The sequence below is a fragment of the Melanerpes formicivorus genome, unplaced genomic scaffold (genome assembly GCF_026170545.1).
Source record: "Melanerpes formicivorus ecotype bairdi unplaced genomic scaffold, bMelFor1.0.p_v2 SCAF_8, whole genome shotgun sequence".
NCBI classification, from domain to species: domain Eukaryota; kingdom Metazoa; phylum Chordata; class Aves; order Piciformes; family Picidae; genus Melanerpes; species Melanerpes formicivorus.
In genome coordinates, this window is record NW_027142360.1 from 27,467,620 (window position 1) to 27,494,399 (window position 26,780).

The window sequence follows — 26,780 nt, forward strand, 5'->3', positions numbered from 1 at the left end:
CTCCCCTGGGTGCCCTGGCACTGCTCCCCTGGGTGCCCCAGCACTGCTCCCCTGGGTGCCCTGGCACTGCTGCCCTGGGTGCCCCAGCACTGCTGCTCTGGGTGCCCTGGCACTGCTGCCCTGGGTGCCCCAGCACTGCTGCCCTGGGTGCCCTGGCACTGCTGCCCTGGGTGCCCTGGCACTGCTCCCCTGGGTGCCCCAGCACTGCTCCCCTGGGTGCCCTGGCACTGCTGCCCTGGGTGCCCCGGCACTGCTGCTCTGGGTGCCCTGGCACTGCTGCCCTGGGTGCCCCAGCACTGCTGCCCTGGGTGCCCTGGCACTGCTCCCCTGGGTGCCCTGGCACTGCTCCCCTGGGCTCCCCGGCACTGCTGCCCTGGGTGCCCTGGCACTGCTCCCCTGGGTGCCTGGCACTGCTCCCCTGGGTGCCCTGGCACTGCTGCTCTGGGTGCCCCAGCACTGCTGCCCTGGGTGCCCTGGCACTGCTCCCCTGGGTGCCCTGGCACTGCTCCCCTGGGCTCCCCGGCACTGCTGCCCTGGGTGCCCTGGCACTGCTCCCCTGGGCTCCCCGGCACTGCTGCCCTGGGTGCCCTGGCACTGCTCCCCTGGGCTCCCCGGCACTGCTGCCCTGGGTGCCCTGGCACTGCTGCCCTGGGTGCCCCCTGCTGACCTGCAGCTCTTCTCACCCCGGGTTAAGGTCCAGCAGGCATTAAAGGACTGGAGCAGCCTCCCCTGCTGCCTGCTGTGTGATTCCAGTGGGGCTACAGGCTGACCCTCCCGGTGCTGCAGGAGGCCCAGGGAGGTTTCTGGTTTCACTGCAGAGCAGCTCTTGGTTCAAGCTGCTGCCTGGGCTCTGCAGCAGCCTTTCTGTCACTCCGGTTCCAGGCTCGCTCCTGCTGTCCCAGCAAGAAATGAGCACAGCCACAGTGGCTGACTGCACAGCCTCACGGCAGTGGCTCACACTTAGAGGAGCTTTAGCACCTCCAGGCTCTTGCTGGGCTGCCTGGCTCTGGGTGGAAGCAACAGGAGCTTGGGTGGGGGGCAGGCTGTGAGGGCTTCTCCTGTGGTGATTGAATGGCTGTAGGCTTCTGCAAAGAGACAAGCACCATGCACAGGGGCCAGCCCTTAGCACAGCACCAGTGAGGAGGGCTCAGGGCAGACAGGCAGTGGCAAAGTGAGCAGAAGAGAGGCAAGGACAGGCAAACAGAGCCAGGAGGGGCCTAAAACACGAGGCAGCTCCTGAGCTATCCATGCCTGTTTCCACTGAGGAACTGGGAGACAACCTGGTGTGCCTGAGGGATGATCTGCTGGGGGCTCTGCAGAGGCACCTGGCCAGGCTGGGTCCATGGGCTGAGGTCAGCTGTGTGAGGTTGAGCAAGGCCAAGTGCTGGCTGCTGCACTTGGGTCACAACCACCCCAGGCAGTGCTCCAGGCTTGGGGCAGAGTGGCTGGAGACTGCTCAGCAGAAAAGGGCCTGGGGGTGCTGGGTGCCAGCAGCTGGAGAGGAGCCAGCAGTGCCCAGGTGGGCAAGAAGGGCACCAGCAGCCTGGCCTGGAGCAGCAGTGGTGTGGGCAGCAGGAGCAGGGCAGGGATGGTGTCCCTGTGCTGGGCACTGCTGAGGCTGCACCTGGAATCCTGTGTTTTGAGACCCCCAGAAGGAGCAGCTCTGGTGTGAGGGGTCCCTGCCCATGGCAGGGGGGTTGGAGCTGGCTGAGCCTCGAGGTCCCTTCCAGCCCTGGCAAGTCCATGGAATCCTGCCCACCTTGGTTTTCAGCAGCAGGGGAGCAGAGAGCACATCCTGGCAGGCTCAGCTCCCAGGGCACTCTGCTGGTGTTTTAGATTCAATCTCTCCACAGCTGTGGCCTGCAGTAAACCATGATCCTGTTAGAGCTCCCTCAGATCCTACCTGATCCTAGCCTCTTATGGCTGCTCACAGAGCTCACCAGCACAGCTGGCACCAAGGGTGTCACTGCCTTTGGGCCTGGGGTTTGTTCCTCCTGCTGATCCAGGGCTCTTGCATGCCAGCACATTCTGGGGGGGTTGGTTGAAAGCCATCCCAGAGCAGATGCTTGGACATCTGGCACATCCCTGCCAGCATGGCCCAGCACAGGGAGTGGGATGAGGATGCTGAAGCAGTTGTGACAGATGGACAGGAGTGTGGGGGCTGTGTGTGAGGGGGGAGGGGCACAGCAGGGTCCCTGGCAGCAGGCTGGAGGAGCCAAAGCTGGAGACCAGGAGCCCTGGGGGCATAGAGGCCAAAAGCTTCTCTTGCTCTGAGCCAGCATGGATCCAGCCCTCACACAGCCTGCTCTCCCAGGGAGTCTTGCCCAGGTGCCCCAGCAGGAGCAGAGTGCTCTGGGGAGGCAGTGAGGCTGGGGGTACCCTCACAGAGCCCTGGCACCTCGCTCTCTGGGTCAGCTCTGCGTTTCATGTCCTGCTCTTCTGGGGCCAGGGTCTTGGCTTCCAGAACTAAGCTATTCACAGTCCTCCTAATGGCCAAGAGGACAGCCTGGGGGAGCTGTGAGGGGCTGGGGGAGCTGTGAGGGGCTGGGGTAGGTGTAAGGGTCTGGGGGAGCTGTGAGGGGCTGGGGGAGCTGTGAGGGGCTGAGGGAGCTATCAGGGTCTGGGGGAGCTGTGAGGGGCTGGGGGAGCTGTGAGGGGCTGGGGTAGGTGTAAGGGTCTGGGGGAGGTGTGAGGGGCTGGGGGAGCTGTGAGGGGCTGGGGTAGGTGTAAGGGTCTGGGGGAGGTGTGAGGGGCTGGGGGAGCTGTGAGGGGCTGGGGTAGGTGTAAGGGTCTGGGGGAGCTGTGAGGGTCTGGGGGAGCTGTGAGGGGCTGGGGTAGGTGTAAGGGTCTGGGGGAGGTGTGAGGGGCTGGGGGAGCTGTGAGGGGCTGGGGGAGCTGTGAGGGGCTGGGGTAGGTGTGAGGGGCTGGGGGAGCTGTGAGGGGCTGGGGTAGGTGTAAGGGTCTGGGGGAGGTGTGAGGGGCTGGGGGAGCTGTGAGGGGCTGGGGGAGCTGTGAGGGGCTGGGGTAGGTGTGAGGGGCTGGGGGAGCTGTGAGGGGCTGGGGTAGGTGTGAGGGGCTGGGGTAGGTGTGAGGGGCTGGGGGAGCTGTGAGGGGCTGGGGGAGCTGTGAGGGGCTGGGGTAGGTGTGAGGGGCTGGGGGAGCTGTGAGGGGCTGGGGTAGGTGTGAGGGTCTGGGGGAGCTGTGAGGGGCTGGGGGAGCTGTGAGGGTTGTGCCACAGAAGCCTTGGTTCCAGGGCAGGTGTCTGCCTGTGTAGCTGCTGTGGGTCACTGGAAGCCTGTTGGGTGAGTGTCATGGAGCCATGGAATGGGTTGGGCTGGAAGGGACCCCAAAGCTCATCCAGCTCCAGCCCCCTGCCATGGGCAGGGACCCCTCCCACCAGCCCAGGCTGCTCAGGGCCTCATCCAGCCTGGCCTTGAGCACCTCCAGGCAGGAGGCAGCCACAGCCTCCCTGGGCAGCCTGGGCCAGAGTCTCAAACCCTCACTGGAAAGAATTCCTTCCTCATCTCCAGTCTCAGCCTCCCCTCCTCAAGCTCCAATCCATTGTCCCTCCTCCTGGCACTCCCAGCCCTTGCCAGAAGTCCCTCCCCAGCTCTCCTGGAGCCCTTCAGGTACTGCAGGGCTGCATCCACAGCCTCCCTGGGCAACCTATTCCACAGCCACTGCCTCTGAAAGCTCAACAGGCAGCCGAGGACCCTGATGGGAGGAATAAACCCCGAGGCTCTCAGGACACCCTGACAGGAGAATAGAACTTTCAATTATCTGAGCAGGCAGAGAGAGCCTTTCATGAGGTAATTTTGTTTTCATGGACGCATTTGCTGGGCTGTATTCAAGTCAGAAAGCAATTGAATAGCTGCAGCACGTGGGGCCTGCTGGTAAGGATCCCTCTGCCAGGTTGTTAACCAGGCTGCAGGCAGAGCCAGGGCGGAGCTGCTCCCCCGAGTGCTTGAGCAACACCTCCTGTGCAGGCTCCCAGCTGCAGTTACCTCCCAGGAGGTTGCCTCCCAGGGCTTTCCCAGAAGTGGTGTGTGGGCAGCACACAGCCCAGGCCCTGCCCCAGCCCCTGCCCCTGCCCCTGCCCCTGCCCCTGCCCCTGCCCCTGCCCCTGCCCCTGCCCCAGCCCCTGCTCCAGTCCCAGCCCCAGCCCCAGCCCCTGCCCCAGCCCCTGCTCCTGCCCCAGCTCCAGCTCCAGCCCCAGCCCCAGCCCCTGCCCCAGCCCCTGCCCCAGCCCCTGCCCCAGCCCCTGCTCCTGCCCCAGCTCCAGCTCCAGCCCCTGCCCCAGCCCCTGCCCCAGCCCCTGCTCCAGTCCCAGCCCCAGCCCCAGCCCCAGCCCCTGCTCCTGCCCCAGCCCCTGCCCCAGCCCCTGCCCCTGCCCCAGCCCCTGCCCCAGCCCCTGCCCCTGCCCCAGCCCCTGCTCCAGTCCCAGCCCCAGCCCCTGCCCCAGCCCCTGCCCCAGCCCCTGCCCCAGCCCCTGCTCCAGTCCCAGCCCCTGCTCCTGCCCCAGCCCCTGCTCCAGTCCCAGCCCCTGCTCCTGCCCCAGCCCCTGCTCCTGCCCCAGCCCCTGCCCCTGCCCCTGCTCCTGCCCCAGCCCCTGCTCCTGCCCCAGCCCCTGCTCCTGCTCCTGCTCCAGCCCCTGCTCCTGCCCCTGCCCCTGCTCCTGCTCCAGCCCCTGCCCCAGCCCCTGCCCCAGCCCCTGCTCCTGCCCCTGCCCCTGCTCCTGCCCCAGCCCCTGCTCCTGCCCCTGCTCCTGCTCCTGCTCCAGCCCCTGCTCCTGCCCCTGCCCCTGCTCCTGCCCCAGCCCCTGCTCCTGCCCCTGCTCCTGCTCCTGCCCCAGCCCCTGCTCCTGCCCCTGCCCCTGCTCCTGCCCCAGCCCCTGCTCCTGCCCCTGCCCCTGCTCCTGCCCCAGCCCCTGCTCCTGCCCCTGCCCCTGCTCCTGCCCCAGCCCCTGCTCCTGCTCCTGCTCCTGCTCCTGCCCCTGCCCCTGCTCCTGCTCCAGCCCCTGCTCCTGCTCCTGCCCCAGCCCCAGCCCCTGCCCCAGCCCCTGCTCCTGCCCCTGCCCCTGCTCCTGCTCCAGCCCCTGCTCCTGCTCCTGCCCCAGCCCCTGCCCCAGCCCCATGTGGAGCTGCCGGGCACAGCGCTGCCCAGCCGGAGCCGCCGCAGGGGCTGTGCTCCCCTGGCACTGCGCTCACCCCGAACCAGCTGCAAGGGGATCCTGCCCCTGGGCTCTGCTCTGCTCAGACCTCACCTCCAACCCTGCCTCCAGCTCTGGGGTCCCCAGCAGGAGAAGGACACAGAGCTGCTGAGAGAGCCCAGAGGAGGCCACAAGGATGCTCCAAGGGCTGGAGCAGCTCTGCCCTGAGCACAGGCTGAGGGAGCTGGGGCTGTGCAGCCTGCAGAGGAGAAGGCTCCAGGGGCTCCTCAGAGCTGCTGCCAGCACCTGAAGGAATAGAATAGAATAGAATAGAATAGAATAGAATAGAATAGAATAGAATAGAATAGAATAGAATAGAATAGAATAGACCAGGTTGGAAGAGACCTCTGAGATCATGTTGTCCAACCCATCATCCAGCACCACCCAACCAACTAACCCATGGCACCCAGCACCCTGTCAAGTCTCCTCCTGAACACCTCCAGTGGTGGTGACTCCACCAGTATCATCACAGTATCGCTGCAAGCCCTAAGCCACGGGGGCAAAGTGGGCCTTGAAGAAGCAGGCAGAGGTTTTGCTCCTTGTGATACTTTGCTCCTTCTGGTCCCACAGAACTCTGGGGAAAAAAAGCCTAAATTCTCCCTGAAACTAAAGGCAGAGCCAGGTCAGAGGAGCAGGCAGCAGAGACAGAGATCTGAAGGCCATGGCACTGCTGGAGCAGGTCCAGAGGGCCCTGAAGATGATCAGCCTGGAAGAGAAGCCCTGAGTGTGGCTGAGCAGCCTGCTGTGAGATGGAGAGCTGTGATTTGCCTGTGTCAGTGGCAGGCAAGGCTTTGTGTCACAGACTGTTGGCTCCTCTGCTTCCATGTCAGCTCCAGGCTCTGGTGAGTCAGCAGCAGGAGAGCGAATAGCAGACAGGTCAGAGAGGGATGTGTGAGCATAAGCAGCGAGGGGACGAGAATGGAGAGGCTGGGAGAGGAGGCAGTGAGCTCCAGAGCTCCCAGAGGGCTCATTCCCAGCACTGCATCCTCAGCAGTGCCCCAAGTCCCTGCTTGCTGGCTGCCCCAGCTCCCTGCTTGCTGGCTGCCCCAGCTCCCTGCTTGCTGGCTGCCCCAGCCCCCTGCTTGCTGGCTCCCCCAGCTCCCTGCTTGCTGGCTGCCCCAGCCCCCTGCTTGCTGGCTGCCCCAGCCCCCTGCTTGCTGGCTGCCCCAGCTCCCTGCTTGCTGGCTGCCCCAGCTCCCTGCTTGCTGGCTGCCCCAGCCCCCTGCTTGCTGGCTGCCCCAGCCCCCTGCTTGCTGGCTGCCCCAGCTCCCTGCTTGCTGGCTCCCCCAGGTCCCTGCTTGCTGGCTCCCCCAGCCCCCTGCTTGCTGGCTCCCCCAGGTCCCTGCTTGCTGGCTGCCCCAGCTCCCTGCTTGCTGGCTGCCCCAGCCCCCTGCTTGCTGGCTGCCCCAGGTCCCTGCTTGCTGGCTCCCCCAGCCCCCTGCTTGCTGGCTGCCCCAGCCCCCTGCTTGCTGGCTGCCCCAGCCCCCTGCTTGCTGGCTGCCCCAGCTCCCTGCTTGCTGGCTGCCCCAGCCCTGCCCCAGGCTGTGCACCAGGAGCTGTGTCCTCTGGCACCGGCAGCTGCCAGGGCCAGCAGCATTTTCCTGGCCCTGTTCTTTTTCTTTTGCCAGGCAGACACTACCAAGACATCAGATTCCAGCCTGACACCCAGCTGAGAGGCTGGCTGCAGCCTTCCTGTGCTTTCCTAGAAGGGCCATTGCTCAGGGGGCACCCAGCTGCCCTTTCAGCAGTGACTGCTGCCAGGCACGAGGCCTGGCCAGGGGACGAGCCATGAGAGGCTGCTCAGAGGCATCGCCTGCAGAAGCACCAGCAGCAGCCTGGCTGACCACAGCCAGCACCAAACACTTCTGTCCCCAGGCTGCTGCCCACCCAGCACTGCCCCAGGGGCATGTGGCCACTGTGCCACCTCCCTGCAGGGCAGTGTGAGCCCCCCTGGGATGTGCACTCTGCGAGGCTGGCTGGTGAGCCCTGGCCAGCACCTTCAAGGCCTCCTGCTGGATGTCAGCTCCCAGTTGCAGGATGCTTTTGACCACAGGAGCCATGGGAGCTGGAATGCCTCACAAGACCCCCAGCAGGGTGGGGGTTGGAAGGGGCCTCTGGAGATCATCCAGTCCCACCCCTGTGCCAAGGCAGGTCACCAAGAAAAGGTCACCCAGGAACACAGCCAGGTGGCTTTGGAAGGGCTCCAGAGATGGAGCCTGCCCCAACCTCTCTGGGCAGCCTGCTCCAGGCCTGCAGCACCCCTCCATTAAAGAAGTTCCTCCTCGTGCTTGGATGGAACTTCTGATGCTCCAGGCTGTGCCTGTTACCTCTTGTCCTGTCCCTGGGCACCCCTGAACAAAGCCTGGCCCCATCCTCCTGACACCCACCCTTGAGGTATTGATCAGCACTGCTCAGCTCCCCCTCAGGCTGCCCTTCTCCAGACGAAGCAGCCCTGATTCTCTCATCTTTCCTCACAGGAGAGATGTTTCAGTCCCCTCAGCATCTCTGTAGCCCTTTGCTGCACCCCCTCCAGCAAGTCCCTGCCCCTCTTGACCTGGGGAGCCCAGAACTGGACACAATACTCCAGATGTGGCCTCAGCAGGGCAGAGCAGAAGAGCAGGAGAACCTCCCTTGCCCTGCTGGCCTCACTCTTGGTGCACCCCAGGATGCCCTTGGCCTTCCCGGCCACAGGAGCACATTGCTGGCTCAGGGGCATCTTGTTTTCCACCAGGGCTCCCTCCCAGAGCTGCTCTGCAGCAGCTCAGCCCCCAGCCTCTCCTGGTCCCTGGGGCTGTTCTCCCCCAGGTGCAGCACCCTGCACTTGTCCTTACTCACTTCCATTTGACTGCTCCCTGCCCAGCTCTCCAGCCTGCCCAGGTCATGCTGGGTGCAGCACAACCTTCTGGTGTCTCAGCATCACAGCCAACAGTGTCAAAGGCCTTGCTGAAGTCGAGGCAGAGCACATCCCCTGCCCTCCCCTCATCAGCAGGGCAGGTTCCAGCAGCTGAGGAACCCAAGCTGCTGCTCTGAGGCTGGAAGGGGCTGGCCTGGCTCCGGTGCGGGGCTGCGAGTCGGCAGCCAGCCTCGCTTCAGCAGCTGCCAACCAGAGGAGCTGCTGCCTTGGGAACAGAAATGAGTCAAGAGAGGCATCAGCTCCCTGAGTGTCTTCCTGTGGCAATGCAGCTGTGTTCTCTGAAGGGTTAGAAACAGAGACCTTGAGCAGGAAGACCTTGAGCCCAGCACAGAGAGCCCTGCTCCTGCTGGCTGCCTGGGGCGCCCCTCTGCCACCCTGCCCAAGGTGAGCCTGAGCTGTGCTTGCAGCCAGCTCTGCCTCCATGGCCAGGGACAGTCTCAGCCTGGGCCAGCAGGGCCCCTCAGGGTGCACCATGGTGGCACATTTCAGTCCATCCTGTTCCTCCTCACCATCCCCCCATGCAGAGGCCTCCCTGCCAGAGAAGAGGAGCCAGCGTGGTGCCATCCACCTGCCTGCTCCCCTTTCCTGTCCTCAGCAGCACCACAGGGGTGCCCTGGGCGCAGGACTCCTCCATCCACAGGACTCATTCCCTGGTGGGATTCAAAGGCAGCTGGCTGCCAGGACAGGTGAGCCCTGCAGGCAGCCTGGGCTTCAGTGATCTTAGGACCATGGAAGCTGGTGGCCAGGCACACCATGTGGGTGCCCTGCAGCACTGCTGCCTGCCCACACTGCAGGATAACCTCCCCTGTGGGGCACTGCTGCTGAGCCAGCAGCCATCCAGCCCCCAGGAGTGTGCCCTCTTGAGCAGGAGCCAGCTAGAGAGTCACTGAACTGCTGATGTTGGAAGAGACCTTTGAGGCCATCAAGTGCAGCTGCTCACCCAGAGCTCACAACCCAACCCCTGCTGCTGAGCCACTGCCCCCAAGCCACAGCCCTCAGCACCACAGCCACGCAGCTTTCCAGCACCTCCAGGGCTGCTGGCTCCACCACCTCCCTGTGCAGCCTGTCCCAAAGCCTGAGGACCCTTTCTGAGAAGAAATTTGTCCTAATATCCGACCTGAGCCTCCCTTGGCACAGCTGGAGGCCCTGGGGTGGTGCTGAATGCCACTTGCCCTGGCAGACAGCAGGTTTCCCTGGCAGCTGCTGCAGTGTGAGGTGTCCCTGCCTGTGGCAGGGGGTTGGAGCTGGGTGATCCTGGGGGTCCCTTCCAGCCCTGACAGCTCTGTGATTCTATAAAAAGCCATCCTGTCCCCAGCAGTGCCATGGGGCCTCCCCTGCCTCAGCATGTTGGCAAAGGGTGGTTGGTTTTGAGGGCCACTGCAGCAGCAGGGCAGGAATGGGGCACAGGGCCAGGCAGAAGTGGTCTGAAGCACCACCAAGGGCTGCCCTGCAGCCATGGACCTCTGGGCTGTGGTTTGGTGGCCATGGTGGTGTTGGGTCGGTGGTTGGACTCAATGATCTCATAGGGCTTCTCCAACCCAAAGAGTTCTGCTTGCTGCTGTCACCTCTGCTGGGGACATAAGCATGGTTAGATAAGAAGAGGCAAAGGTGAAGAGCCTCATCTGAGAGGGGCAGGAAGCCCCCAGAGCCCCGGTGTGAGAGGTGCTCCTGTGGCAGAGCAGAGCTGCTCAGCTGTGGGGAGCTGCTCCATGCTTACCCCAGGAGCACTGCTGATCAACAGGAAATGCAGCTCGGGGAAGCTGAAGACTTTTAGATCTAAACCTGGTGACATGAATCAAAGCCTCCTCCTGCAGCAAGAGGAGCAAAGGAAATTGCTTTTCAGCCCAGCAAGCCTGCTCCTGGTGGCTGCTGAGCTGGCTCTGTCTCGCTGCAGAGGGCAATGGGGAGAGCAAGAGAGCCAACAGCAGCAGGGCTGCAGAGCCTCCCCTGCGGGGACAGCCTGGGGGAGATGGAGCTGCTCAGCCTGCAGAAGAGAGGGCTCCAGGGAGACCTCAGAGCAGCCTCCCAGTACCTGAAGGAGGCTCCAGGAGAGCTGGGGAGGGACTTGTGACAAGGGCTGGGGGTGGCAGGATGAGGAGCAATGGATTGAAGCTGGAGGAGGGCAGAGTGAGAATGGAGATGAGGAAGAGATTCTTTCCAGTGAGGGTTTGAGACTCTGGCACAGGCTGCCCAGGGAGGCTGTGGCTGTCCCCTCCCTGGAGGTGCTCAGGGCCAGGCTGGAGGAGGCCCTGAGCAGCCTGGGCTGGTGGGAGCTGTCCCTGCCCATGGCAGGGGGCTGGAGCTGGCTAAGCTTTGAGCTCCCTTCCCACCCAACCCCTTCTGTGTCTCTCTGGCTGTGTGGTACCAGAGGCAGCCTATGAAGCCAGGGGTGGCTGACACAGAGGATCAGCTACCAGCAGCAGATTGTGAAGCTCTACCTTCACTCAGCTGCTTCACTGTCTGCAGTGTGAGGCAGCAGAGCAGAGCTGTTCCACGTTGTGCCCTGTGAGAGGTTTGGTGGCTTGGACTTCTCACTTTGTAACCCTTTTTCTCCCCTGCTTTGTTGCTGGACTCTTGAAAGCTCTCATGTGGAGTGGCCTTACACTTCCTGATGTCTGTGTGTGTCTCACCTCTGTGCCATTAGAAGCCAGGACATGTAACAGAGCACCAGCTGGGCAGGAAACTTCAGGCATCTGTTTCACATTAATTGCATGTATCCCTCAGCACTCCTAGCATGTTTTGAACATCCCAGGACACATCTGGTGCATCCCTGCTGCAGAGGGAGAGGGCTGCTTTGGGCTGGTTTAATAGCTTTGTGTTTGTGAGTCACTGGAAATTATCAGCCAAGGGCTGGCCAGAGGGATGCACAGGGAAGCAAAATGGATCTGGACAGGCTGCAGGGCTGGGCAAAGGGGAACCTAAATGAGGGTCAGCAAGGGTAAAGTGCAGAGTCCTGCACCTGGGGAGGGACCACACCGGGCACCAGGACAGGTTAGGGCTTGACCTGCTGGAAAGCAGCTCCATGAGAAAGTCCTGGAACAGCAATGTGCCCTCAGGGCCAATGGGGTGTATAAAGAAGAGTGAGGCCAGAAGGTCAAGGGAGGTTCTTGTGCCTCTCTGCTCTGCCCTGGGGAGGCCTCATCTGCAGCACTGTGACCAGTTCTGGGCTCCCCAGGTCGAGAAAGAAGGGAGGGATGAATTTGGAAAGAAGGAAGGGAGGAAGGAAAGGAGGGATGGATTTGGGAGGGAGGAGGGAAAGGGGGAAAGGAGGAAGGAAGAGAGCAGGGGAGGGAGGAAAGAGGGGAGGGATGGATTTGGAAGGGAGGAGGGAAGGGGGGGAAAGGGGGAAAGGAGGAAGGAAGAGGGCAGGGGAGGGAGGAAAGAGGGGAGGGATGGATTTGGAAGGGAGGAGGGAAGGGGGGAAAGGGGGAAAGGAGGAAGGAAGAGGGCAGGGGAGGCAAGGACCCCCCCAGAAATGTCACTGTGAACTTCCTTTCCATGGTAGAGATCCTTCCTCAAGGTCTTTCCCCAGTGCACATGGCAGGGTGGTTCCCACTGTCAGCTGCTTGAAATCTTTGCTGAGTGGTGACAGGCAGTAAGTCAGTCAGCAGCAAGTGGTGGTTGGAGATGCTGCCTGATGGCTAAAAGGAAGGACTGGAAGGCACAGATCTGGGAGACCAAGGACCACCTTCTGGTTCTTGTTCTGCCTGAGGGAGCTTTTGGAACCCACAGCCTAGAGCAGATGAGTTCCTGGCCACTGTCAAGGAGAGGGCAGTGAGGGATAGAAGGACAAAACCTGGACAAGGGGAGAAGTCAAACAGCAGTGCAGAGCATCCATGACGTGAGAAGGGGGGGAAGGAAGGCTCCCCTGAGCCTCTGCCTGGGCACCCAGGGGGTCTGGTGCCAGCTCTGGCAAGCATTTGAGCTGAGTGTGTTTTGCCTGGGTGCTTTTCACAGACATGGAGGAGATGCAATTCCTGGCAGGGAGCAAGGCCATTATTTGTGGGTAGAGCTGAGAGGGGACAGCAGAGAGAGCAAAGCTGTGTTTGTAAACAACTTCAGTGAGCAGCTGCACTCACAGGTTGCAGAAGAGGAGGAGGAGGAAGCTCATGGGAGTGGAGGCAGAGGCAGTAATGAACCTGCAGAGTCACCACAGCCCAAACACAGAGGCAGGGCTGCCTTGTAGCACCACATCCCAGCTAAGCACCTCGGCTGTCCCTCCTGGCCCCTACCTGCCTCCCACTGCTGGGGAGGGACAAGCCCTGCTCAGCCTCCTCGCAGGGGACAGGGCTGGGAGCATGAGGTGGCATTCCCCCCTGCTGGGCACCCCGAGGCACCACCCCTGGCACTCTTTATGTGCTGAAGCTGGTAAGAGTCACAGAAGCATAGAATGCATTAGGGTGGAAGGGACTCTGGAAGGCCATTTTGTCCAACCCCCTTGCAGTGAGCAGGGACTGCAACAGGTGACTCAGGGCCACATTGAGCTTGACCTTGAATGTCTCCAGGGATGGAGCTGCCACCACCCCGGGGATGGAGCTGCCACCACCCCAGGGATGGAGCTGCCACCGCCCCGGGGATGGAGCTGCCACCACCCCAGGGATGGAGATGGAACTGCCACCGCCCCAGGGATGGAGCTGCCACTGCCCCAGGGATGGAGCTGCCACCACCCCAGGGATGGAGCTGCCACCACCCCAGGGATGGAGCTGCCACCACCCCGGGGATGGAGCTGCCACCGCCCCAGGGATGGAGCTGCCACTGCCCCAGGGATGGAGCTGCCACCACCCCAGGGATGGAGCTGCCACCACCCCAGGGATGGAGCTGCCACCGCCCCAGGGATGGAGCTGCCACTGCCCCAGGGATGGAGCTGCCACCACCCCGGGGATGGAGCTGCCACCACCCCGGGGATGGAGCTGCCACCGCCCCAGGGATGGAGCTGCCACTGCCCCAGGGATGGAGCTGCCACCACCCCGGGGATGGAGCTGCCACCACCCCAGGGATGGAGCTGCCACCGCCCCAGGGATGGAGCTGCCACCGCCCCAGGGATGGAGCTGCCACCACCCCAGGGATGGAGCTGCCACTGCCCCAGGGATGGAGCTGCCACCGCCCCAGGGATGGAGCTGCCACTGCCCCAGGGATGGAGCTGCCACCACCCCGGGGATGGAGCTGCCACCACCCCAGGGATGGAGCTGCCACCGCCCCAGGGATGGAGCTGCCACTGCCCCAGGGATGGAGCTGCCACCACCCCAGGGATGGAGCTGCCACCACCCCAGGGATGGAGCTGCCACCACCCCAGGGATGGAGCTGCCACCACCCCGGGGATGGAGCTGCCACTGCCCCAGGGATGGAGCTGCCACCACCCCGGGGATGGAGCTGCCACCGCCCCAGGGATGGAGCTGCCACCGCCCCAGGGATGGAGCTGCCACCGCCCCAGGGATGGAGCTGTCACCACCCCAGGGATGGAGCTGCCACCGCCCCGGGGATGGAGCTGCCACCACCCCAGGGATGGAGATGGAGCTGCCACCGCCCCAGGGATGGAGCTGCCACCACCCCAGGGATGGAGCTGGCACTGCACCAGGGACGGAGCTGTCACCACCCCAGGGATGGAGCTGCCACCGCCCCGGGGATGGAGCTGCCACCACCACACCTCTGCCTCCACCTCTTCTTCACTGCTGCTGAACAGCAACACACTGCAAAACCTGAGAGCCTGGTGCCAGCATCTGCTGCAGCTCAGGGCAGACAGGCAGGGGCAAGCAGGGTGGCAGAGCCCCCAGAGCCAGCATGCACCTGCGTGTGGAGGTGCACAGGACCCCACCACAGGGGGCCGGGGGGCGTGAGTGCCAAGGGGCAGCGCTGGCACTCGCGGCCAGGCCGCTCCCCGGCGCGCAGCGAGGGTTGTGGCAGGGCAGGAGAGCCGCGGTGCTGCTGGCGGGGGGGAAGCTCAGCTCGCAGCACGTGGAACCCTGCAGGCCAGCTGGGTGCAGAGCGGGTTGGGTGCAGGGCCGGGCGTGGGGGCATGCCAAGGCGGCAGGGGGCCTGGGCACGGCGGGAAGGCGAAGGCCAGGCTGCGGCTGGAGAGGGAGCGGGCGGCAGGCGGAGCGGGCTCTGCTCAATTCCATCAGTCAGCACTCTCTTCCAGAAGATGACCTATTGAACATTTCCAGGAATAGCTGTGCCAAGCCTGTCAACTGTTTCTTGGAAATACACTCAAGAAAAATGGCTTCCTCCCAGCAGGGATCTGCAGAAAGCCTGGGCTGGATCAGGGCTGCAGGCTCTGCGGCGGCCTCGCTGCTGCGGCGGGCAGGGCGTCAGCAGGGCCAGGGGGGTGCCATGCCTCCTGCTCCTGCTCCTCCTCTGGGAACAGCGAGGAGGGAAGGGGAGATGTGGTGGTGGTGTTGTGGCAGTGTCTTGCTTGGCTGCTCTGTTTCTCCTGGCTCACAGCCTCCAGCGCAGAGCAGATAGGAGAACCTGCGGCACCGCACGGGACTGGGCTGCCTGCCCGGCTCGCAGCCTACCTGGGCTCTCCCCCAGGCGATCGCTGCCAGCAGCAGCTGCCAAGAGCAGGACAGGCCCCAGCAGCCACAGCGCGCTCCCAGGATGGTATTCTTGGTATTCCCTTATCACTTCATTGCTGCAATCAACAGAATCATCTGAAGGCACCACCGAGGTTTGGCTCCCTGCACCGACAGCTGCGTGGGTGGCAGGATGGGCAGCAGGGTTGGGACATGCCCTGGGAAGGTCCTGGCACAGTGGCCCTGTGCCAGCTGGAGATTCCCACCAGCTGCGACCGACCAGCAGGGAGAGGGCTTGCAGGACACAGGTGATGGGGGGGAGGGAGGGTGACTTGCAAAAGCCCTGCTGGGGCCCGAGCTGCACACCTGCCTCTGCCAACCCCTCCTCTCTCCTGGCAGCTGGAAGCAGCATGGGACAGACCACTGCTGGCCAGAGCTAGACTGAGAGGAGCTGTCTTGCACTGTGGCACCGCTGCAGCGCATCACAGAATGCACCAGGTTGGAAGGCAGCCTCAAAGGGCATCTTGTCCAACCCCTCTGCAGGCGGCAGGGACAGCTCCAGCTAGGTCAGATTGCTCAGGGCTCCATGGAGCTTGGCCTGGGATGTCTCCAGGGATGGGCTGTGCCCCCCACCATGGCCCCACCACACCGAAGTGGAGAACTCCCATGGAGATGAACAGCTCCCCAGCTCCGAGTGGAGCTGGGAAGGTGCTGCTCTGCCATGGGAGAGAGGGCTTGTGGAGCTGCTCTGGGTCAGCTCCAGCTGTGGGTTTACATTGGGTCCTTCCTGTGGGCTTACAAATGAAGCCAAGTAGTGGGGCCTGGCACAGCTTGGCAGACTGCTCATGGCACAGAGAGTGCTTCGCTTCTGGGGCCTTCCGTCAGCGCAGCCCCGGCCAGCGGCGGCCACGCTGTGCTGCAGTCCAACAGCTGCATGGTGACCTCTGCAGAGGACCTGGGAGTCCACCACCACCATCTGTTTTAATTACAATAACCTTTGCTGGCTGCCTCAGCAAAGCAGCTCAGCACTGAGTACTCCCCAAAGGGAGGGCTGCTTGGAGAAGCAGGGGCAGGTGGGAGCCAAGTTCAGCTCCTGGGGCCCTTCCTCTGTCGTGGTTTACGAGACAGAGCTCCCCAGCTTGCAGGGGAGAGAGAGACCACCTGAGCAGTGAGCATCTCTGTGCCTGCTCCAGGCTGCCTTCCAGATGTAGCCTCCAAGCCCCCACAGCCCCTGCTGCCTGTTGGAAGGGCAGGATTGCTCTCTCTCTGCTTGCCTCTCTTCTTCCCACAGCATCTGCTGCTGGCAGCTCTCCCAGCCAGGACACCAGCCTGCCTGGCTCTGCCTTGGGCCTAGCAAGGATAGTTTAGGGCTTCCCCCCGCCATTATTTTTCAATGCTTATATGATGGAACCCTCAAAGGGGAGAGGAATGACCTGCAGGGCACTTGGCTGGGAGCTGTGCCCACTTTCACACCTGGCCTGGGGTATGCTCACACCCCCCCAGCCCCTGCCTGCATCCTGCTGGTGGCCCAGTGATTCAAACCAAACCTTTGGCGGGTTTGTAATCCCTCTGGGGGCAAGGAAGGCTTCACTGCTTCTATTCTATTCTTCTCCTCTTTTATTTTTTGCCTTCTATTTGATTTTTCCTCCCCCTGTGTCAAATCCAGATAGCTGGCCTCCAGCTCCCTGCAAAACAACAGCAGCAAGAGCGCCCCACGTCCCCCCATCAACCAAAAGAAGCTTTCTGCTTCCCTGGGAGGAATATTTTCATGTTTCTTGCTGGGTGTGGTCAGAATTTTTGGCAGCACTTTGCTGAACCAAAGCCTGGCTCTGACTCATGGAGCAGCCAGGCCAGCACACCATGCCCTCTGCAGAGGTTGCTCCTCTCAGGCCATCGAATCACAGCGGCTGGGACCTGCTGTGGCCGTGCCACAGAGCCCTGCAGCTCCCTGCTTGGCTCTCTTGACGAGCAGGTCACAGAGTCATGGAGCTGGGGCTGCTCAGCCTGGGGAAGAGAAGGCTCTGGGAAGACCACAGAGCAGCCTTCCAAAACCTGAAGGGTTCAGGGGAGCTGGGGAGGGACTCCTGGCAAGGGCTGGGAGTGACAGAATAGAATACAGCTCCCTGAAAGGAGGTTGCAGCCAGGTGGGGGTTGGTCTCTTCTCCCAGGCAGCCAGCACCAGAACAAGAGGACACAGTCTCAGGCTGTGCCAGGGGAGGTTTAGGCTGGAGGTTAGGAGGAAGCTCTACACAGAGAGAGTGATTGCCCATTGGAATGGGCTGCCTGGGGAGGTGGTGGAGTCCCCAGCCCTGGAGGTGTTCAGGAGGAGACTTGATGGGGGGCTTGGTGCCATGGGTTAGATGGTTGGTTGGGTTGGATTGGTTGATAGGTTGGACTTGATGATCTTGAGGGTCTCTTCCAACCTGGTTTGTTCTATTCTGTTCTATTCTATTCATCTTCCAGGAGGCTATGCTGATTGAAACTGCCCCCAGCCCTTCCACTACCAGCACTGCAGGCAGCTGATGGGTGCACATGGGCTGCTGGAGCATGGAGGGCAGGATGCATGGAGCATGCAGCATGCACCTAAGGGCCCACTGCAGGCAGCTGGTGGGTGCACATGGGCTGCTGGAGCATGGAGGGCAGGATGCATGGAGCATGCAGCATGCACCTAAGGGCTGGGGACTGTGCTGGAGCATGGGCCTGGCTCTGGGGCAGCCTTGCTGCACCTCTCTCTGCAGGTCCCCAGGGCAGCAGTGGTGAAGGTGTCCATCCCCACCACAGGCCCAAGCCCTGCCCTGGGCATGTCCAAGGGGTCTCTGAGCAGGGCAGAGTGAGGCAGGAGGTATCTGACAGAGCTGCACACAAGGGCTGTGAGCTGTGGCTGCTCAGATGCAGCTGGAGCCAGGCTGAGGTTGGGCTGCTGAAAGTCAGCATTGGTGGTGCATTGTTACTTGCTCCTTTCAGCAGCTGTTTCCTGAGGCCAGAGGAAGATCTGCCCTCCAAGGCTTTGCTCTGCCTTAGATTTGAGCCAATGGGATTGTTAGTGGGACAAGGCTTGAGACAACCCTTGGGCTAATTTCTGGAGCAAGCAGCAGGGCAGCTAATTGTCCTGACCTTGATGACAGCCTTGGTAACTTGAGCACTTATTCTCTGGGAGCTGCACTGACATCAGCAGCTCCAGTCCCAGGGGTGGTGAAACAGCCACCCTGAGAGACCAAACTTTTGCTCACTACCACCAAATGCTGGCTTTCAGTCTTCAGCTCTGCCCTCTGCTTGCCAAGCCCTCCTGGCCACCGTGGGGGCTGCTCTCTGGGCATGGGGGGTTGTGGAGGAGAGGAGCTCTGAGGTCCCTTCCAACCTGAGCCGCTCTGTGGCTCCATCTGAGCACAGATATGAAACTCGTTTCCCTGCACAGGTCTGCTGGGCTGGGCAGTGATTCCCCCACCACTGACAGGAGGAGACTCATTCCTTCCCCCTGCCTCCACCCCTGCCTGGAATCCCAACCTTTATCAGAGCCTGCCCTGCAGAAAACCACAGCCACCAGACTGCAAATGCTTTGCAAATGAAACCAAGCTCTTTGTTGGATTTGATTCTGTGTCTAGGAGGAATCTCCTCTGTGAACTGATTTCCTGTGGCCATTTCATCTGTGCTGTGTCTGTGCTGTGCCTGTGCTGTGCCTGTGTGTCTGCCCACCTCTCCCCCATGGATCTGACCACGCTGACTGCATTCCATCACATCTGGCAGTGAGGGAGGGCTCTCAGAGGTCCTGCAAGTCTTGGGGTGGGGAGAGGAAGGAGCCCCAAGGTCATGACCTTTCCAGCATTGCCTTCTGCTGCCTTCTGCCCAGATCACAGCTGAGGGACACTGAAAGGAGCTGATGGCTGCTGGGCTGAGAGGTGTCCCTGCTCATGGGGGGGGCTTGGAGGAGATCATCTCTGAGGTTCCTTCCAACCTGAGCCACTCTGTGATTCTAGGATCCTGTAACACAGAGTTGTTGACTCTTCTCCATTCAGACTGTGACATTCCTGACATCCCCCAGGTCCACAGGCTTGAAAGAGATCCTCAGTGGGCACCAGAGCACTTTCCCTTGCTTCTGATAAAGAGAACACTTCTCACTGCTGCTCCCCCCTGGGCTGCCATACTGTGTCTGCACCGGGGGCTGCAGGGCTGCTCTCGGGACCAGGCTTGCCTGCAGCACACCTGAGCCAGCAAGGGCAGCAGCAGGCATGGCCAGGACCCCTCTCCTGAGACCCTCCTGCCTGCAAGACAGGGCAAAGGGCAGCCCCAAATCCTCAGCACCACTTCAGTCCCTTTGGCTTGAACTGAAAGCAAGGAGAGCCCAAAAGTAATCCAAGCAGCAGCTCCTTAAAGGTGTGCAAGCATCTAACAGGCTGCAAGGTCTGCAACTGGTAGGCAGCTGATTACCTTCAGTTTCCCTTTGCTTCAGAAGAGCCTGGAGGTCTGTGGTTCTAGGACTCTGGGACTAAGAACACACAGAGATAAAGCCAGGGAGAGTGGCAGTGGCAGGAAGGAACCTCAGAGATCTTCTACTCCAACTCCCCCCCATGAGCAGGGACCCTCTCCACTGGACTTGGCTGCTGGGTTTCCAGGTGCTCAGGTGGTGTTTGGTCTTTAAGCTCAGCAGGGGAAGGTTTGGTGCAGCCTGAGTGTGGAAGCAGCCCACAGAGGTGAAGCTGCCCTGGGCTCCGCTGCTGCCCTGGGCTCCGCTGCTGCCCTGGGCTCCGCTGCTGCCCTGGGCTGCAGGCAGCGTGGGGAGGAGGGCAGCTCCCCCTCAGCTGTGACAGATCACCAGGCCAGGTGTGGTGCTGAAAGCCCTGCCCTGACCGCAGCACTTCTTCCTGGGGCTCAGGCTGCACGGCCCCAGCTCATCCTGGGAAGCACAAGAGGAGATGCTGAGCCTCATCCTGCACCAGGTTAGTGAAAAGAAAGACTCAGAAGTGGGTTTTGGTGCAAGAGCAGCAGGTAGGAGCCTGGCAGGAGGGCACTGGGGAGAGGAAGAGCAATTGCAAGGGGAGGTGGAAGGAGGCTGGTGCACAGCACAGGCTTTGCCCCTTCCTGGGAGAGTCTTTAGCTGTGTGCAATCTCACCAAGGTCCTGAGCTCCCAGCTGAGCAAATAACCTCAGGACAGAGAATTTGTGCCAGGAGTTGTTTGGCCACTTCTTGATTGTTTGATTCTGAGGGCTGGACTCAAAGACCTCAGAGGTCTTTTCCACCCAAAATAACTCCCTGGTTCTCTGAGTGCTGTTCCCAGCCCTCTGCCCTTCGTCACTTCACTTCCTTGCTGGTGGGAGTAAGCTTCCTTGGTGGTAAAATTGATGCCCACATTATGTGGCCAGTGTGGAACAACTGCAGGCAATGGAATCCTTGGGGATGAGTGCTGCTGTAAGTGGCAGCAGATAGCCAAATCCCCTCAGTGCTGCCAGTCACACAGCTGTCTGCTCTGGCTGCACAGCACAGGGCATGGAAGCAGTGCCTCACAGCCTTAGCTCTTGGAGTGTGAGTGTTGGGGGAGGATGGGGACACACAGCCATCATTTCTGTCTGAACTCTGCTTCTACAAATACTCCATGGCATTTCTGTCAGCATTCTGCTCCTGTGAGACCTCACCTGCAGCACTGCCTCCAGGTCTGGGGGCCCAGCACAAGGAGGGCATTGAACTGTTGGGGCAGCTCCAGAGGAGGCCACAGAGGTGATCAGAGGGCTGCAGAACCTCTGCTTTGGGGGCAGGCTGAGGGAGCTGGGGCTGGAGAAGAGAAGGCTCTGGGGAGACCTTAGAGAAGGCTCTGGGGAGACCTCAGAGCAGCCTTCCAGTACCTGAAGGGGCTCCAGGAGAGCTGGGGAGGGACTTTGGACAAGGGCTGGGAGTGCCAGGATGAGAGGCAATGGATTGAAGCTTGAGGAGGGGAGGCTGAGACTGGAGGAAGAACTTCTTGGCAGTGAGGGTGGGGAGAGCCTGGCCCAGGCTGCCCAGGGAGGCTGTGGCTGCCTCCTCCCTGGAGGTGTTGAAGGCCAGGCTGGATGAGGTGTTGAGCAATGTGGGCTGATGGAAGGTGCCCATGGCAGGGGGTTGGCACTGGGTGATCTTTAAGGTCCCTTCCAACCCATTGCATGACTCTGATTCTCAGGGGCTGTTTAGCAGAGCCTTTGCTGCTCAGTTTCCTGCGTGTGTGCAGGAGTGAGGAGCTGTGAGTGCCCCTTTGCTCCTCACAGCTCCCTTCCACTCACAGGAAGCTTTTCCCCCCACGTGCAGCCAAGTGCACAAATCAAGGCTTTGTTGCAGGCAGCTGTGGGTAAATGTGTTTTTAGGGAGAGGCAGAGCTGAACAGTGCCTTTCAAAGGCAGCCTGATGAGGCTTTAATCGTCTCCGGGTTGTGTACAATGAGAAAGGTCAGCAGCACTCAGCTGTGCCTGTCTGCAGTGCTTGGGAGGAGATGAAAATTAACAGTATTTAGCATCCCCTTCAAAATGCTCTTAGCAAAAGCCAGATGAGTGATGGAAAGACTGCATGCAAAGCCTGGGTCGGCTTCCAGAGCTCTCTTCCACCTCCTGCACTCTGCTCTGAGTATGGGATGTGCTTTAAACTGTGTCATGGCACTTGTGCAGCACCCCAGCCCAGAACCAGCCCTGTGCTGGACTGCTGGCCCTGGCAAGGGAAGGGTTTACACCTGGAGAAGGGACTTGCTGCTACCGTGGCTCTAGTGTGAGGTGTCCCTGCCCATGGCAGGGGGTTGGAACTGGATGAGCCTTGAGGTCCCTTCCAGCCCTGACAGCTCTGCTGTGCAGGGTGGGCAATGCCTGCTCCTAATGCAGACCAATGTGGTCACTTGGAATTGTCCCATGTGGGGAGGAGCAGGGCAAGTGGCATCTCCCATGGGAAACCTCAGTGCCAGGGTGAGCCTGGGCACTGGTCTGTGGCCACTGAGCTCTGTGTGGTGGCACCAGAGCATTGAACTTTGGGTTACCTTGCTGGGCACCACCCCCACAGGCTCTGGGCCCCTGCTGTTTGGACTCCAGGCTCATTGCCACTGTTCCTAGAGGAGCTCTTCGTGCTGGTGGTCGTGCTTGGTGCAGCTGGGGCCATGGCTGCACCGTGGCCTGGCACACAGGCTTCTGCCCAAAGCCACCCCCTCTGCTCCCTTGCTTTAGTTGCTGCCACACCACCTCAGCCATGCAGGAGGCTGTGGGCAGGAGGCTGTGGGGCTGGGCAGCACTTGCCCAGGGCTGCAGAGCAGGGGAGGTGGTGGTGGGCAGCTCAGGGCTCCCTGGCTGGCATGCCTGCAGGGAAGGCTCCTCTGGGATGTGCTGTCTGGGGCTCGATGTGTCTCAGGAGCTGGCTGCTCTGCAGGGCACCACCACCACTCCTGGGAGGGAGCCCCTTGGGGCCAGAGGCAGGCTGTGGTCCTTCTGTCCTCGGTGGCTGAATTGCAGCTGTTCCTTACTGCAGAAGCCCCTCAGACCTCTCTCCTGACTGCTGTTAGGAACTCACTGGGAGGCTGACAGTCTGTCTTTGAGGCTCTCTCTCTCATTGCCCATTTTTCTTCCTGCCTCCTTGTTGATGTTTGGGGGTTTTGTGGTTTGTTTTCTAAAGCACTCTTCCCTTTCCATTTCCCTCCTTTCAGCACCTTTCCTGCAATGCATTTTCTGGACTTGCCAGGCAAAGCCAAATCATTTCCATGAACCTGGCATCTGATCTTTCCCTTGTGCTAAAGAACCCAAGTGGGAGGCCATCAAATGGCTTTAAACTGGAAGAGGGGAGATTTAGAGTGGGGATTAGGAAGAAATTCTTCACTGTGAGGCTGGGGAGAGCCTGGCACAGGCTGCCCAGGGAGGCTGTGGCTGCCTCCTCCCTGGAGGTGCTCAAGACCAGGCTGGATGAGGCCCTGAGCTAGTGGGAGGTGTCCCTGCCCATGGCAGGGGGCTGGAACTAGGTGATGGTTAAGGTCCCTTCCAACTCATTCTGTGATTCTTTGATGCTATGATTCTGTGACATGAGAAATAAAACTCCTCCTCCATCTCAGTTACCACACAGGAGTTAAAGACAGGGCCAGCAGCTGAATATCAAACAATTAGAGACAGGCATTTAATTAGACTCAGAAAGGGAGCCTAAGGGAGCAGAAGGTGACATGGGCAAGCATTTGAAACCAAACCAAGGACAAAGGGAAGGGCTTGGTCTAAAAGGGGCTTCCAAATGGAAGCAAACCCCAAATCCCTAGAAGGTTGCCTGCTCAGAGCAGTGGTGTGGTGTAAGCAGACACTCATGGGGCTGAAGAAAAGGGAACCAGCCCTGGCAGAGCAATGCCAGGCGGCAAGGCTGAAGGGGTAACGTGAGCCCCTTCTCCAGCACTCAGAAACCTGACCCTGCTGAGGGCAGGAAGGAGCAGGAAGGGCAGTAAGTGAATGATGGGAGGGGACAGGCTGGCAGGAAATCAGAAGGAGCAACACAGCCTTCAAAGGGACATAGCTGGGGGGTGGGAGGGGAGGCTACAGTTCAAAAGGTGGATTTGAAGGCTGTCAGAAGTGATGGGCACAGGGAAGAGCCCAGGGGCTGTGGGAAGCAGCTGAAGGATGGCAGGGTTGGTTTTAGGAGGTGAAGTTGTCTTTGGGTCTAAGTCTTTGCCACTGATGATGTTGGGGTCCCCAACACAAGAGAGACATGGACCTGATGGAGTGGGTCCAGAGGAGATGATCAGAGGGCTGGAGAACCTCTGCTGTGGGGAGAGGCTGAGAGATCTGGGGCTACTCAGCCTGGAGAAGGCTCCAGGGAGACCTTAGAGCTGTGTTTCAATGTCTGAAAGAGAGCTGCAGGCAGCTGGGGAGGGACTGCTCAGAAGGGGCTGTGCAGATAGGCCCAGGGGCAGTGGTTGGGAACTGGAGCAGGGCAGAGTGAGGTTGGACATCAGGGGGAAGCTCTGCACAGGGAGGCTGGGGAGACACTGGCACAGGCTGCCCAGGGAGGTGGCTGAGGCCCCATCACTGGAGCCGTTCAAGATCAGACCTGATGTGTCCCTGGGCAGCCTGCTCTGGCTGGAGGTGTCCCAGAGGATGGACAAGATGACCTTTGAGGCTCCCTTTCAGCCTGATGCAGTCTGTGATCCTGTGCCCTGTCCTTAAGGATGGGATGAACCTGCTGAGGAAACTCCCCAGCTGGGGCAGACTGGAGTAGCTGCAGGTCACTGCACCCCCAAGGCTGGGGAGGCACTGCCCTCCCCAAGCAGGCTGAGGGGCTGGAAGCAGGCAAGCTGATCCAGTGCTTTCCCATGCACAAGCAAAAGCCTCCTGGTGAACACCAAGTGCTGCCTTTGTGCCTCAGAACTGCTCAAAACTGAAACCAGAGAGAGAAACTGGCAGCAGAGTAAGTGGTGTGGAGTTCTGCAGGGCTGCAGTCAAGGTCTCTCCCCAGCAGCTAAGCAGTGAGAGACAGAGCAGCACCAGGGGCCAGAGCCTGTGCAGGAGGCAGGAAGGAGTGGGTAGGAGTGGAGTTTCTTCTCTTTACAAGCTGAAGTGCAGGAGATGCTCTCCTGGTGCCCCTGCTCGGCACTGTGTTTGTCAGAGCTTTGGGAGCTGGCTGGGTTGTCAGGGAACAAACCCACAGGTGGCTCAGAGGAGGAAGTAGAGAAGGATTAATTGAACACATTCCAGCCCTGGCAGATGCTTGCCCAATCCTTTGAAGCTTCAGTGTCAGAGCCTTCCCTGCCCCCCTCTGCCAGGCTGCTCCCTGGGGCAGGGAGATCTGCCTGGTCAGTCACTCTGCCTTGCTGCAGTGCCTGCTGCTCCTCTGTAGCCAGCTGCCAGCACACTCTGAGGAGAGTTCCCTCCTCTCCTGAGGCTACCTTTTGCATGTTTAAAGAATGATTTCTATACTTAGTGACTTATGTGTGCCTGAGGACTCATCAGGAGGCGTTTAAGAGCTCCTCATCGCTCGCTGGAGCCTCCTCCATGCTGAGCCAGACTCCTCCAGCCCTTCGCTCTCACAGCTCCTGGAGGACAAATCCTTCTCGAGGCCCTGTGGTTTGAAGGGGACACAACCTTGCCAGCACCACACAGAGCAAAGGAATGAGGTCATGCTTGATGGGCTGGTCATTTTTATCCACCACAACACAGCTGTGGCCTGGGCTGTGCCTGGCTTCTTGACTGGCAGTGAATCTGGGCACAACTACACCCCCCCAGCTGCACTGCCCTGCATCAACCATTCCTCTCCTTTGCTTCTGCAGTTTGTGTTTCCCATTGCATTGTCAAAGCCTCTCATTTACCCAGTTCTTCTTTCCTTTCTTTCTTTCCTCTTTCCCCAGTTGCTGCCTATTTCTTCCAACCCATTGCTTCAGTTTGTGTAGGATCATTTTAGGATAGAATAGAATAGAATAAACCAGGTTGGAAGAGACCTTCGAGATCATTGTGCCCAACCTATCACCCAACACCACCTAATCAACTAACCCATGGCACCAAGCACCCTGTCAAATCTCCTCCTGAACACCTCCAGTGCCTTCCCATCTTGTCCTGCAGCTGGATCAGGCCACTCCTAGGCACCAATTCAGGCTGGGTGCAGAGTGGGTTGGGAGCAGCCCTGAAGCAGGAGCCTTGAGGGTGCTGGGTGCTGAGCAGCTCCCCAGGAGCCAGCAGTGCCTCCTGCAGCCCTCAGGCAGCTGTGTGCTGGGCTGCAGCCAGAGCAGGGTGGGCAGCAGGGCAGCAGAGGGGATCCTGCCCCTGGGCTCTGCTCAGACCTCACCTCCAACCCTGCCTCCAGCTCTGGGGTCCCAGCAGGAGAAGGACACAGAGCTGCTGGGGAGAGCCCAGAGGAGGCCACAGAGATGCTCCAAGGGCTGGAGCAGCTCTGCCCTGAGCACAGGCTGAGGGAGCTGGGGCTGTGCAGCCTGCAGAGGAGAAGGCTCCAGGGGCACCTCAGAGCTGCTGCCAGCACCTGAAGGGATCCTGCAGGAAGGCTGCAGAGAGACTTTTGCTGAGGGGGTCTGGAGCCAGGCCCAGGGGGAATGGTTTGGAGCTGAGGCAGAGCAGGGTCAGAGTGGAGCTGAGGCAGAAGTTGTTCAGCAGGAGGCTGCTGAGCCTCTGGCCCAGGCTGTCCAGGGAGGCTGTGGCTGCCTCTTCCCTTGAGCAGCTGAATCTGGTTGAGAGGTTGGAGGAGATGACCTTTGAGGTCCCTTCCAACTTGAGCCTGACTCTGATTCTGTGCTGATTGTCCTCTGTCATCACTGCAGCTTCTCCTGTAATTAAGGAGCTGTGTCTGCTCCCTCCTGTAGTTGTTGGAACTCCTGGGTAGTGCTGGACTCAGAACAGGCACTGCTGGAACTGCAGATGTGAGAGCAAGCTGTTGAGCACTGCTCTCTGTGTGCAGTTTAACCACTCCTGGTCTTTCCTCACACTTTATCTCCTGCCTCTCCCAGGGTGCATTGCTGGGAATGCCACTCCAAGCATGCTGAAAGCCTTGGTAGGCTACAGCTCTGTGCCATGAGCTTCCTTCTGACCAGGCAGGTCCCTGCTGGGTGTCACTCACCCCGGTCTGAGCTTCCAGATGCCTCTGATTCTCTCATCTCTTGTGCCAGCACTACCTTGGCCTTCCTCTGTTCCCTTAGAAGGGTGAGACCTGTGCTGACCTCTTTGTAAGCTCTTGATTTATCCACACTGTCATTGTAGGCACCAGGCTAGGTCACACTTCTGACCTTACTGTCTTCTTCCAGGCAAGCAGCACCAGAACAAGAGGACACAGTCTCAAGCTGTGCCAGGGGAGGTTCAGGCTGGATGTTAGGAAGAAATTCTTCCCAGCAAGAGAGATTGGCCCTGGGGATGTGCTGCCCAGGGGGGTGGTGGAGTCCCCATCCCTGGAGGTGTTTAGGAAGAGCCTGGCTGGGGTGCTTGGTGCCATGGGTTAGTTGACCAGAGGGTGCTGGGGGATAGGTTGGACTGGATGATCTTGAAGGTCTTTTCCAGCCTGGTTAATTCTATTCTTAATTCTTCTTATTCTGTTCTCAGTCCTCTCTCCTCCACTGGTTTCCTGTATGGATCCTTCCTGTCAGACCTCTGACTGTTTTGAGGACTGCTTCCTTAAATCCACTCTCTTTGTTTTCATCCTTCCCCTCTCTGCTCTCCCCAGGAGCTGCAGGATGTGCCCCATCCT

The 26,780-nt window shown here is 60.6% G+C and overlaps 1 long non-coding RNA gene across 1 annotated transcript; it reads left to right on the forward strand.

Moving 5' to 3' along the window:
* The first annotated feature begins 3,172 nt into the window (after positions 1-3,172).
* Positions 3,173-11,348, forward strand: LOC137443271 (uncharacterized). The gene is made up of 3 exons (XR_010987841.1): positions 3,173-3,809; positions 5,780-6,051; positions 6,838-11,348. It is a non-coding gene; the product is annotated as an uncharacterized lncRNA (long non-coding RNA).
* The last annotated feature ends 15,432 nt before the right edge of the window (positions 11,349-26,780 follow it).